We start from the raw sequence: 14,388 nt of genomic DNA on the forward strand, positions 1-14,388 counted from the left end.
TAGCAGTGTCTCATTATGCTTCTGGGTTCCGAGTTTGATTCCTGCAGTATAAAGTGATATAGATAATGAGTGAGTTGAAATATGGAGATCATAGAAAGCAGTCATTGGAAAAGTCTAATGCTTGCCAACCAGAACATAAACAGATGAACAGCAAGAATAAAGTTGTCATGCAAACTTGCAGTATATATGTCCTGCCATAAAAACTTCTCAAAAAGGTTAAAGTATCATTTATTTATTCTGTGCAAAAGATTAGACAGCTCAGAAACTTTTAGAAAACTTGCCTATTAATCCTTGATTACTCACTTATTGTCTATATATATTTCTTTTGCCATAAGACCTATTCCCATTCTTTCTCTCTTAGTACCACCATGACATGGAGAGTCCTGTGTTGGAGGTGTTGCCTGTCCTTGGCATTAATTTACACCGGTGCAAATGGATGTCCAGAACAACAGTCTGTCTCTGATGGCGATAAAAGTAAAATACAGGCACTAAACAAAGTGAACTGCAATTTTGCTTTCCATCTGTACAGAAGCGTTGTGTCTGATGCTCAGGCCCAGAACGTGTTCTTCTCTCCACTGAGTGTGTCCACACCAATGGCTGCAGTGTCTTTAGAAGCAGGTGGTGAGACTCATCAACAACTTCTCAGTGGCCTTGGCTTCGATGGTTCTGCCTTCACGAATCAGAAGATGCACCAAGCCTTCCTCAATCTCCTGCAAAACCTCAATCAGAGGTCAGGGGTTGACCTGGATGTGGGCACTGCTGTCTATGTGAATGACACCTTTAAATTTTATCCTGAATCTCTCTGATGGCTTCTCTGTTGATTTTACAAAGACCACTGAGACCACTAATCAGATCAACAAATATTTAAATGAAAAAACACACGGCAAAATCAGCAATTTTGAGTCTGCTCAGCTACATATATTTTAAAAGTAAGATCATTCAGTTATGTTGGGTTCTCTCCATGGGAATTGATTATGTTTTCAATAACCATACAACATTTTTTTCCATTAAGGTAAATGGTCCATCCCATTTAACCCCCCAAAACACTAGAGAAGACCAGTTCCATGTGGATAAAGAAACAACCGTTCCTGTTCAAATGATGTCTAAGTGGGGATATTTTTACAGCTACTATGATCATGAACTGTCTGTCAGACAGTTCATGTCTGACAGAACACAGACATGAATTGCAAAGAAGAATGGTCAAGGATTTCAGTCTCTAGATGTGCAAAGCTGGTAGAGACATACCCTAAAAGACTGGCAGCTGTAATTGCAACAAAAGGTGGTTCTACAAAGTATTGACTCAGGGGGCTGAATAATTACGCACACCCTACTTTGCAGTTATTTATTTGTAAAAAAATGTTTGGAATCATGTATGATTTTCATTCCACTTCTCACGTGTACACCACTTTGTATTGGTCTTTCACATGGAATTCCAATGAAAATGATTCATGTTTGTGGCTGTAATGTGACAAAATGTGGAAAAGTTCAAGAGGGACGAATACTTTTGCAAGCCACTGTATATTGCTCCTTTAGGAATGGGAATTAATATTCTGTGAGTTCCATAGCATATTTTGCTGACCATACATCACCTTACATTTTGCTACATCATTTGTTTATGTAATATCTACAGTATGCACATCAATAATAAAAAAAAAAAAGTAATAATATATATTTTGATTTGGAAATATACAAAATGTTATCAACTGACTATTATCCAACTTAAAACTAATTGTTTTGACGTTTCTCTTTTTCTAGCAAATGCGACATCTATCTCCCTAAACTGTCCCTAAAAACTTCATATTCTCTAATCAACATTCTGGCTGGAATGGGGTGTAAGGATATGTTTACAGCTAAAGCTAACTTCTCAGGGATTTCTGATAAAAATCTGTTAGTTTCTGAGGTAAGAACATTACTTATACTAAATGTAGCAGATGTGTCGTAAGCAGTGTTGGGTGTAACGTGATACAAAATAATATTAGAATACTCGGATTACTTTTTTGATGTAACGAGTAATCTAACACATTAAGTCCGCCATTTAAGTCCACAGTTATTTAGTTACTTTTTTGAAAATTAAATACAGTATTTCGACAATTTATGCAAGCCGTGAGCCAGACAGCAGTCATTCCCAATCCGTTATTGTGTGTGTGTGTGTGAAAGTTATCCTACAAGCCCCGCCCCCCCGCGCCCCTCTGTTATTCCTGCTGTTATACCCCTATCTCACTTACTGTATGTGGTTTGACTATGCGAGGACCGGAAAGATGGAAACCTAAGCACAGCGCAAAAAAGTCGCGGTGAATCATGATGAACTGTACTTACTGCCATTGTGCAAAACCGCGTAAAGAGATAGGGGTATTAGTAGTTAACAGATTATGGGCCAAAATTTTCTAAGTGATGATGGTAGATTAATTCTAAAGGTCTTGATTAAAACAACTTGCATGAGGAATCACAAAGGAGTTTTCATTTTCTGCAATGGAAAAGTACTCTAACTAGTTACTTTTATCAGAAAGTAACGCTGTAATGTAACTGATTACTTTTTAATGACAGTAATTTTGTAATGTAATTAGTTACTTTAAAAAGTAATGTCCCCCAACACTGGTCGTAATGGATATTGCTGATGCTTTTATTTAATTAAAAGACATTGCATTAATGTAAATATTCACTGTGTGTTTTAGCTAGATGTGGAAAAACAGCTAGGAAATGTAAAGATTGGACTTACTACCCTCTTTTTTTGTCCTCAGGTTATACATAAAGTTACTCTAGATGTGGATAAAGCCGGGACTGAAGCAACAGCGGTGACTGAGATAGAAATAATCGTGGGTTCTTTTGGACGAACTGTAACACTGAAATTTTATTGCCCATTTATGAGCTTTATAAATATTGTAAATCCAGCTAATTCCGGGGTCAAACAGCAATAAAAGTTTATCTGCATCTACAGTGCCTTGCAAAAGTATTCATATCCTGTGAACTTTTTCACATTTTGTCATGTTACATCCACCAATGTAAATGTTTTTTTTGTTTGTTTGTTTTTACAAATTTGAAAAGTGCAGCATGCATTTTTATTCAGCACCCTTTACTTTGATACCCCTAACTAAAATCCAGTGGAAACAATTGCCTTCAGAAGAAAATAGAGTCCACCTGTGTGTATTTTAATCTCAGTACAAATGCACATGTTCTGTAAAGCCCTCAAGAGGTTGGTTAGAGAACATTAGTGAACAAAAAGCATGTTGTGGAGAAGTTTAAACAAGGTTAGGTTATAAAAGAAAAATCCAACCTTTGAACATCTCATTGAGGAATGTTCAATCCATCGTCTGAAAATGTAAAGAGTATGGCACAACAGCAAACCTATTAAGACATGGCCATTCACCTAAACTGACACACCAGGCAAGAAGAGCATCAATCAGAGAATCAACCAAGAGGCGCATGGTCATCCAGGAGAAGCTGCAGAGATCTACAGCTCCGGTGGGAGAATCTGTTCACAGGACGACTATTAGTCATGCTCTTCACAAATCTGGCCTTAATGGAAGATTGGCAAGAAGAAAGCCATAAGGATTCTTGTCTGCAGTTTCACATGGTTTGTCACAAAGTGCAAATGGGGCTTGAGAGACTTCCGACTGCCCTCCAAGGCCCTCAGGAACTTTTACTCCTGCACCATAGAGCGCATCCTGACGGGAAACATCTCAACCTGGTTCGGGAACAGCACCATGCAGGACAGACGAGCTCTACAGAGGGTTGTGCGATCAGCTGAGCGCACCATCCGCACAGAGCTCCCTGACCTGCACTCAATCTACAGCAGGCGATGCGATTCTGCTCCCTGAAGGCCATCACAGAGGAACTGAGGAGGAGCTTCTTCCCGCAGGCAATACGGTCTCTCAATCACAATCACACCACCACACAGTACTGACCCACACATATGGTTTTTACACACACACTGCACATTCTGGACATTTGTTTACACTAGTGGCCACTGCACAACTACACTTCGTGGTCATCGAATCACTCCATCACAAGTCACTTTAAATAAATCACTTTAAATAAATCACTTTAAGCATATTTGCACTGCATAAAGTCACTTTTAATATGTGGATTGCACAACCATGGACATTACCATTCTTTTATTACCATTTTTCGGCTGCTCTTATTGTTTGACATTTTTTCCTATATTCTCCATATATTTTCTATATTGTGTATTTTTGTGTACAGTTATTTTATTTTTAACTTTATTTGTATATTTTTATTTTATTCTTCCCTAGTTAAACTTACCCTTTATTTTTAATTTTCATATTTATTTCCTATTCCTATTCATATTTTTTTATTCTTAGGTCACGAGCAGTTGTCTAAGCATTTCACTGCATATCGTACTGTGTATGACTGTGTATGTGACAAATAAAATTTGAATTTGAATTCACAATTATTTGCCACTCTGTGTTTGTCTATCACATACAATCCCAATAAAGTACATTAATGTTTGTGGTTGTAACGTGGAAAAGTTTAAGGGGTATGAATACTTTTTCAAGGCATTGTAGTTTTCTAGTTTAGCATACAGGGTTAAAGTGATAAAAAAAAAGAGGCTATTAAATTAAAAACAAATTCAGATTTATTTGCATAGCACTTTTAACAATGGATTTTGTCACCAAGCAGCTTTACAGAAATAAATATTTTGCATAATAAAAATGCATAATTCTGAAACTTTGTCAGTTTGTCCCTAATGGGCAAGCTGGAGGTGACAATGTAAAGGAACTCCCTGAGACACCATGAGGAAGAAACCATGAAAGGAACCAGTTTCAAAAGGAAACCCTTCCTCATTTAGAGGGCAGAAGGTGTCAGAGCCACTGGTAGCTCAGAAGTGCCATGTGCAGACAGAGAGAGAGAGAGAGAGACAGAGGCTATGCATTGGGAGACCTTACTACAAAAAATTGAAAAAACAGATATATAAATGTATGTATTATTTTTATTTCAATAGGGAAATGAAACTTTACTTACAATATAGATTTTAGGTATTGCAGTTGTTATTTTTGAAATAAATAAATTAATAAATAAATGACATATTAGGAATGGCAGATAAGTGCTTATACACTACCAGTCTGTTAGTTCTTTAAGTATTTGCTAAGGATTTAAAATAGATGCATACGTAAAAATGCTTTGTACTGTGGGTAGTTGCACAAGTCACAGGAGCATCAGTTAAAACAATGTGTGTATAAAAACTGAATTTTATTATATTTCAATAATTACTTTTCATTTTTAAATCCTTTAGTTAGACCATTAGAGTACTGGTTTCATTCAGTTTATTCAATCGAGTTCATTAGTGTGGGGAAAAAAATATAAGTAATCAATTTAACGTTTTAATAGGATGCCCTAAGCAAAGACGCATATTTTTGGGGAAAAAAAGAAAACTTGTTAAGATATGTTTTTTTTTTTTTACTGCAAAGATAAACTAGCTTTCAAAATTAGTTAGCCTATTTTGTTTGTTAACGCCAGGTTGGACTAGCATCCAGTAACGTATTTGGTTAGACAATAATTATTACTTAATTATCGCTTATTTATATAATATTTCACTTCTAATTGTACATCATATTAAATCATATTATATTTTAAAATATAACCAGAAGTTAAATATGAGCATATTAAAACAATTGGGGTACAGCCAGCCTAAACCTTCATCTCATAAACTAAATCAATATCATGAACATGTGCAGGATAAGCAGTGTGGTTAAATTTATTTAAAAAATTACAACCTGTGTTTCAGAATTTGCTACTACAATGTATCTAGAGAGCTAAGAAAGTACCTTGCCTGGTGTAACCCAGTGCAGTTAATGATTTTAGATAAATAAAATTTCCAGGTACAATAATGAGTTAAAGAAAAAAAAACATTGGTTAAATATTGTTTGGACAGACGATCAAGTTCACTGGCTGATAATTTTATTTGTACAAAGAATGAACTGTTATATAGTGTACCCTGCTTGTATCTGTTTATTTTTATTATTTAAAAGAGGTTACATATAAAGACATCAAACTTTGCAAATGGTGTTGCACAGCAGCTATGTTAACATCTACATAGAAATAGCATAAACGAACTGTAGCACTTGTTAAAGTAGTAAATTACCTCCTATTGGTCTCTGATCAGGGTTGGGTCACTATACTTGTTTTACTCGACCTCAGTGCAGCTTTTTACAATATTGATCATACAAAATGATAGGAATTAGTAGGAATTAAAGGAACAGCCCTCTCGTGGCTCAGATCCTATTTGACTGGTCGTTATCAGTTTGTGGTTTTAAATGGTGACCATTCTGGATATTCCTAAGTGGAGTTTGGTGTTCCACAGGGTTCAGTTTTAGGTCCACTGCTTTTCAGTTTAGTTAATTTAATCTAAGTGTAGGGAAAAGTTGTAAGGAATCAATAAAAAAATTTTAATAGGATGCCATAAGCAAAAAAAAATTTTGAGAAAGAAATGAAGTTGCTAAGGTATGTTTTTCCCCTAAATTGCTAACATGAACTAGCTTTCAAACTTAGCCTGTTTTGTTTGCTAACGCCAGGTTGGACTAGCATCCAGTAACTAATGTATTTGGTTAGGCTGCATGTCAAATTCTACATGTTATCAATTATTGCTTATTTACATAATACCTTACTTCTAATTATACATATTAAGACATATATTTTAAAGTATAATCAGAAGTAAAATATAAGCACATTAAAAAACTGGGGTACAGCTAGCCTCAGTGGCTAGCCAGCCTGACTTAACCATAGTGAAACAGGTACAGATCGCTTTCATGTCCATGTGTAGCATGTGTAGCATAAGAAGATCAAAGCAGATGATAAGATCACAATATGATTCTCTTCTGCCTGTGTCTTGAGGCTTAGGATAGGTTCCAGGTACTATGTAATCCTACACAAGATAGACAGTATGCTTAAACATATTTTAAAATTACAACCTGTGTTTCAGAATTTGCTACTACAATGTATTAGAGCTACAAAAATACTATACTATGTGTTTTTGCGTTATTATAGGAATTAAATGCAGTAGGCTCTTATCATCATCATAATTTTTTCTTTAAATAATAAATAATGACCCCCGTTGCGCTGTACCACCGCTGGCAAAACCTTATGATATACAAGTGGAACATTAAACAAATTTAAAATCACAGTACTAAAAATACAGTACAGATTTAGAAGTTAAATTAGTAGTTAATTTAAGCAAAGTAAATGTATATCTTTATATCTAGCCTTTAGATTACTTAATAGATTGGTTAGCCTTTATAAAACTCTACTTTTATTTAAGTGCATTCACAATGACGAAAAAAGCTTAATAATTTTGTTAAGTAAAGAAAGTAAACAGGGTGTGCTACTCTGGAAAACTTTATGCATGCAGTTGAGTGCTTGTGAGGGTTTATCACTAGAGGGCAGTGTTTTGTTTTGTAGTTTTTGTTTGTAGACCGATGTTTTCCAGAAGGCACCTTAGTCAGGTGATGCGGGGGGCTCCTTGCATGTATATTTCCTTGTGTTTTGTCCTCAAGTCTGTTTAGTGTGTCTTGTCTCGTCTGGTTTGTATCCCTTGTCTGTATTGTATATTAGTTTGTTTATTCTTGCTTGTTTAGTCCCTAGTCTGTGTATTATTTGATTAATGGGTTTGTTTATAGCATGCTCCAAAATAAAGCCAACCTCCTTTGTTCATGTTTTGTTTTGGTTTACTCATTAAAAAACTCTATTTTCACCTCATCCCCTCTGCACCTATGCCTCACCTGCAAGCCCACAGTCCAACACCTACAGTATGTGACAGCGCTGATTAGAAAACGTAGGAAATTAAAGGAAGATCACGATGCCCAACATCCCGAGCCCAAACCTCATTTGAATTAAATTAACAAATATTTGAAGTAGATAACAATAGCCCAGGTTTATAAAAGCATTTTTATTTAGGCTATAAAAAAAAATTCTGCGTCTATTTTAGGTGTGTCAGCTGCCACTGTTCTTATACGACTCGGTATCAGACCGCGGTGAAATTGGTTGAACGTTGGATATGCGAGCTTCGGGCTCCAGATTTGTCCGGCAAATGCACCTTGCCTACTGTGCGAGTTAGGGACCGTCTGACTGAAATACGGATAATATTAATTATAAACAATAGGTAACATGACCTGGAAGTTATTGAAGTAAAATATAGAATTATTACATAATTATTAATAAATATGAAAAGTGATAACATTGAACAAAAAAAGACTGTGCCTTCTGCAGGACAGGTGGACACGCATTTTAGAATAGATTTTGAGGCAATAGTTCATTTATTCACTTTAAATCTGTTCATAATATTAATATTATCCGTATTTCAGATGGACAGTAATTTGCAGACGGTCTCTATCTCGCGCAGTAGGTGAGGTGCATTCGCCAGGTGTTATGGCCTAAAACACCCCCCTGCTACGAATTGCCCCTCATTACGCAATTGCTATCTTCAAAGAAAAGCCGCCACTCCTTTTCATTCAAACATGTTAGCGAGTGTTTTTCTTTGTTGCATTCAGTAACACGATGGAACCAATTACATTAACAGCAGCAACAACAACCATTATGATCACACTTTGTTGAATTTATAGTGCTTAAATATTTCGCAGCTCTGTCCTCTTTGCATTGCTACGTGTTTATTTACTTCCTTTTCGGATCACACGTCTAATGCATATAATGCATGATCTCTAAAATCGACACTATCAAACTTGGAAATGATATTGTCAGGGATCGGTAGGGGGCATGGTGGATCCAAACGCAGAAGAAACAGATCACTTTAGATAGCAAATGGAGTTTGGGTGCTTGTTACTTGGTTGACAATGTTATAGTTTAATGTCTTGACCTTAATTCCGCGTAGAGCTGGGATTTGAAATAAATCCACTGGAAAGCAGAAGCGCGGAGCGCCGGCACGAGCGGGCCAAGGGAGGAGGGGGTGTGTACGACGCTTGGCTCGCAGAAACGCGGAAGTGCGAGCTTTATGCCGGTATGAAGAAGCCTGAGCCTTGCGGGAAGGCAGGAGCGAGCAGAGCTGGCGAGAAGCGGCAGCGTGAGTCCGGTTAGGAAAGGAGATAAATCGGGGTCGTGGAGCTGGCGAGGGTCGAAGCCGAAGAAAGGGGAAGAGGTCCGTGATCCAAATTCGTGGTCGATGGCAGGTAAGCAGTCGGTAACGGGAAAACTCCAAATGTGTCAAATCCAAAACAAAAAGGCGAAGTCGTAGTCAAAAAGGGCGAACGAGGTCGATACTTGGCAGACTGAGACGAGAGAAAGCGCTGGTAAATTGAGGCTGAGAAGGCACACAATAAACTGGCGATGTGGTGGTGTCAGCGCATGGCTTAAATAGGCATGAGAGGTGATTGCTGATAGAAGACAGGTGTGTGGAGAGCGGAAGGTGAGGTGGTGAGTTGGAAGGAGTGGTTGGGAGAAAGGAACGGGAATGCTTTAGTGATCATGGCGAGACTGTGGCTTGACGTGGCATGACAGATATAACATCAAATCAAACATCATGGTATTAAAAGTAACGAATTTGTCACGACTCTTTTCTTATGCTGCACGGCTAAAAAAATTATAAAAATCACACCAATCCTGCCATGATGCTCCCCTGCCCCTAACCAACACTGGCTGGGAAGAAGAACCCAGACTTATCAAAACTTACTATTATTTCTTCAGAAATGGGATTGTTTTTAATTACTTTATACACAATAATTTTTTTTAGTATTTTTATAAAATATAAAAATTTTCTATAAATTCTTTTTTTTTTTAATGAAAAAACCTTCCATTTGTATTTTCCATTTATAAAATAGCATTTAAAAAAAAATCACGGGTTGTGTATAGTGTGATTAAAAAAAATTCAAGGCATTTTATGACAAGGAAACTTTCTATCTCTTGCATTCCAGTGATTAAAAAATGGAAACAATGTCAGTTTTAGAATCCACAGAATCTCAGTGGTCCGAACACAACCTCTCGCTTTTTTTTGAATACTCTGTTCACGGAGGTGGGGCTAAGAAACACGAATTTTGTTTTATTAATCCACACCTTCGGTTTAGATTTAGTATTCAGTGCGCCCTGTTTGTTTTGTTTGTATATCTGTCACAGCTATAATATAACACTCAAAAAGACCTTTTATTTGTGGTAAAGTGACTGATGTGCCTAACTTTTTTCAGCAGAACCTCTGTTTTACTACATAATCCACAACTTTTCATGAATATGTAAGACTTATTGACACTTCTCAGGTGACACTACACACACAGACACACAAATCTTCATTTCTTCTATTCCAGGGATTAAAACAGTAACAATGTCAATTTTAGAATTTAGTGCATTTCAGTTTTTCTGAATGTATAGGTAAAAACAGCTGATTCACACCTGGGGAGGGTGAATTATTTGCATCTGAATGTTGTCTGACATTGTAAAGCACACAACTCTAAAAGAACAACAACCCAGGATAGATAAGAATAAGAGGCCCTTATTATACTGCATAAATATTTAGTACAACAAAATTCCTCCACACTCTGGAAAACTTTATGCGTGAAGTTGATCACTGATTAGACTACGTAGGAAATTAAAGAGGAGGAAGTAAACAACAATATAGCCTACGTTTAGAAAAGCACTATTATTTAGACTATAAAAAATAATCCTGCATCTATTTTTAGGCGTGCCAGCTGCCACTTTTTAGTTAGAAATTTTCAATACAAATCTTACAATGCTCACATGACATCAAACATTCCCTTTTTTATTTTAATTATTTAAACCATTAAACAATTTATTTGACTATTTTAGCTCTTACTGTTTTATTTACCTAAAATAACATTAAAAACAAGATCAATAAAACATTTTTTAATATTATTGATTACATTTTGATAACTGTTGTCCTCAAAAATGTAACAGATGAGGACTCCATAAATCTGATATAAGTCCATAAATCTGATATACAGTGCGCTGGAGAAACTTCCAGGTGGGAAGACACTGCTTTGTGTAGTTTAAAGACAAGAAAACCTTTAAAACAAACAGCCTCCACCAAAGAGTCTGGAATGCAGAGTACAGGATGCATCACACAGCCATGATATATTATACCATAAGCATATTATACTAAAGAATACCCTTAAATAAAATACCTATATAATAAAGCTATATAAGCTACATAGACTTTATAAGACTCTTTTTTTATTTAAGTGCATTTACAATGACGAAATAATGTTATGATTTTGTAAAATAACGAAAGCAAACAGTAAATCAGTAAAAAACAGCAAATTGTGCAATCCTGTATTGTTTTCGCTGAACTTGAGCGCGTCAGAAAATGAATCGAAACTCATGTATACTCACAGACGTGAAAAATATATGCTTATAGGAAGCAAAATTAAAAGCTTTTAAACTACTGGAAAACAAATATGAGATAATGTAATTCGTATGAAAAGTGAATTATATGTGCATCCACCGCTTCAGAGACGGCGAGATGACATAATTAACTCCATCGCTACAGCCGAAACCAAAAAAAATCACTAATTTATCAAAGAATTATTAAAAAGGTCAGTCTCCTTGCTGTTTTTCCCCCCGACGCATTTTTTTAACCTTATGCGTGCGGTTGAGCACTGATTAGACTAGTAAAAAGTTAAAGAGGAGGATCACGATGCCAAAACAAAATCCCGACCCTAAACCTCATTTAAATTAACAAATATTGTAAGTAAACAACAATAGACCACGTTTAGAAAACGTTTAGAAATCCTTTTTGAGATGAGGGTGTGTTTGGCCGATGTTATGTGCAGAGCGCCGGGGAATTTCCTGAAGCTCCGAAATCATTGGGGCATTGTTTTTAAATAGATGCTATCTGAAATAACCGATGGAGGTTTTGAGCTGTACACACACATGCAGTCTCGCCTAAACAACTCTTAAAACTACACCTGTGACACAATAACAGAATATTTCTAACATTTTGCAGGCTGCCGTTTGGAAAAACCAGAGAATAAAGAATAAACCAGTTGTTGGGTCAAAATAACCCAACCAGGTGTTCATTTGTAAATGACTCATTACAGATATCTAGATTTGAATAATGGCCTGCGGTAGTCCGCCCTGTTCTCCGCAGAGAAGTACTCGGACCACCTTACTGACTCCCTGACAAGTGCACAGGCCCCGGTATTACACTTACTACAGAGTTAGGAGCCTCAGGACCCCCAATAACTGTGGTCCCCTCGTTAGCATTTACAAGCCTACTAGGTGACCTAATAGTATCCCGGGAAACCTGTACCTGGGGAACTTGTACCGGAGGAAATTCTGGCACCACAATAAACAGATTAGTTTCATCCCCTTAAACTTTTGGTGCCGGCACCTTGTTCTCCAAAGAGGGGGAACAGGTGGAGACTAAAACCGGACTATCCTTCCGGATCCGGGCCTTCAAGGAAGACCGATGGACACATCTAACCTTCCCCAAATCATCCACTGGTGCGATGGCAATATACTGCCCCACCCTCCTTGGGGGCCTCCTTATTACCTGATACACCACAGGGCTTCACAGATCCTGATTCTTATGACGACCTCTGGTGCCATATTTGCGCAGATAAACCAACTGACCCTCCCCCAGTGGTGTATCATGGACATGGGCATCATGTTGTGCCTTACGACGGCCTGCAGCAGCTTCCAGTCGCCCCTGTGCCCCTTCAAATGCCACGCGAAGCCTAGCCTGGTGTTCCCTCACCCACTCATGCACACCACCAACTCCAACCTCCTGGGCTCTACCCAAGAGGAAGTCCACAAGGAGCCTGGGTTCTTGCCCAAACATTAAAAAGAATGGGAATTCACTAGTTGTCTGATGAGGGGTAGTGTTATAATAAAACAGCACTTGTGGGGGGCATGAGGCCCAGTCCCTTTTTCTGGACACCGGCAGGGCACGCAAAAGGTTGTGCAACATCCTATTAAAATGCTCGCACTTACCGGATGGTAAGGAGTGGTATGCGATTTTTCCACCTTATACAGTGCACAAAGCTGCTGTACCAAGAAAGACTCAAAATTACGGCCCTGATCTGGATGGATCCAACTAGGGATACCAAATCTGTAGAACCACTCCCCCACCAAAACCTGGGCCACTGTCTCTGCCCGTTGGCCTCGTGTAGATACCGCCAAGGTATACTTTGTAAAAACATCCGTTATTACCAGCACGTTTTTCAATCCTGATCGTGTGGGTTTTAACACAGTAAAATTAAGGGCTAGTATTTCATTTGGCCTCGAGGCCAACTAATGGCCCATAAATCTATTGGGAAGATGTTGTGTATCCTTTGAAGGCTGACACCTTTCACACTCTTGACACCATTGCACCACATCGGCTGTCAGGCCGGGCCGAAAACAACGCTGTCGTACCAACTCAGTGGCGCGTTCCACCCCCTGGTGCCCGTGCTCCTGGTGTAACTGTGTCAGTACCTCATGATGCAATAGTGCTGGTAACACCACTTGCAACACCTCTTCTCCCCCATCAGAACAAAACACTCGGCGGTACAATACCCCGTCCTCCTCACACAGCCGACCCCATTGTCGCAAAAGAGTCACCACAGCCTTGGGTAACTGTCGACGTTCCAAAACCTTAACACTTCACCTATAACAGGGTCCTCATCCTGTAATGACTGCATATCCACAGCCAAACCAGGCAGCACCGTGACTGCTGCTTGAGAACCCATCCCCATCTCACCAGCCTGCTGTACCACAGTGGGAAGCGCTGTACCAGGTAGTACCCCCGCCAAATCACCCTGACTGGAAGGACCCTGTCGCGAAAGAGCATCCACATTCGGGTTGCTCCTCCCAGAACAATACCTTAGCTCAAAATCAAAAGAGGCCAACTGCGCAGCCCACCGCTGCTCTGTAGCCCCAAGCTTAGCAGTAGCCAGGTGGCTAAGGGGGTTATTATCAGTAAAGACGACACACCCCTGCCCCAGCAAATATTCTCTAAACTTCTCAGTCATGGCCCACTTGAGCGCCAAAAATTCCAACTTCATGGAACTATAGTTTGACGTTGCGCTCGGTGGGCCTAAGGCTGCAACTAGCATAGGCTAAAGGCCGCACCTTCCCTTCCTGTTCCTGCGACAGAACTGCTCCCAAACCTCCATGACTAGCATCTACCTCCAAGATAAAGGGAAGGGAGAAATTATCATACGCCAATACTGGGGCAGTTCCTCAAAGTTCACCTGGCACTGCTCTGTCCAAGCCACTCCAAACCTCGACTCTGCTCGACCCCTGGACTTACGACCCGCAAATTCAGCTACCGGACGGTGTAGAGGAGCTGCCAATTTGGCAAAGCCTTCTACAAACCGCCGATAATAACTGGCAAACCCCAGGAACGATCGAAGCTCTGCCACCACCGTCCACTATTCATTTAAACAGACCAAAAGGTGTACAAAAGGCAGTCTTATGTCTATCCGCCTCAGTAAC

The 14,388-nt window shown here is 38.7% G+C and overlaps 1 pseudogene; it reads left to right on the forward strand.

Moving 5' to 3' along the window:
* The first annotated feature begins 368 nt into the window (after window positions 1–368).
* On the forward strand, window positions 369–12,651 carry LOC128509084 (plasma serine protease inhibitor-like; annotated as a pseudogene).
* Window positions 12,652–14,388: the final 1,737 nt, after the last annotated feature.

Source organism: Clarias gariepinus, chromosome 21 (genome assembly GCF_024256425.1).
Source record: "Clarias gariepinus isolate MV-2021 ecotype Netherlands chromosome 21, CGAR_prim_01v2, whole genome shotgun sequence".
NCBI lineage: Eukaryota > Metazoa > Chordata > Actinopteri > Siluriformes > Clariidae > Clarias > Clarias gariepinus.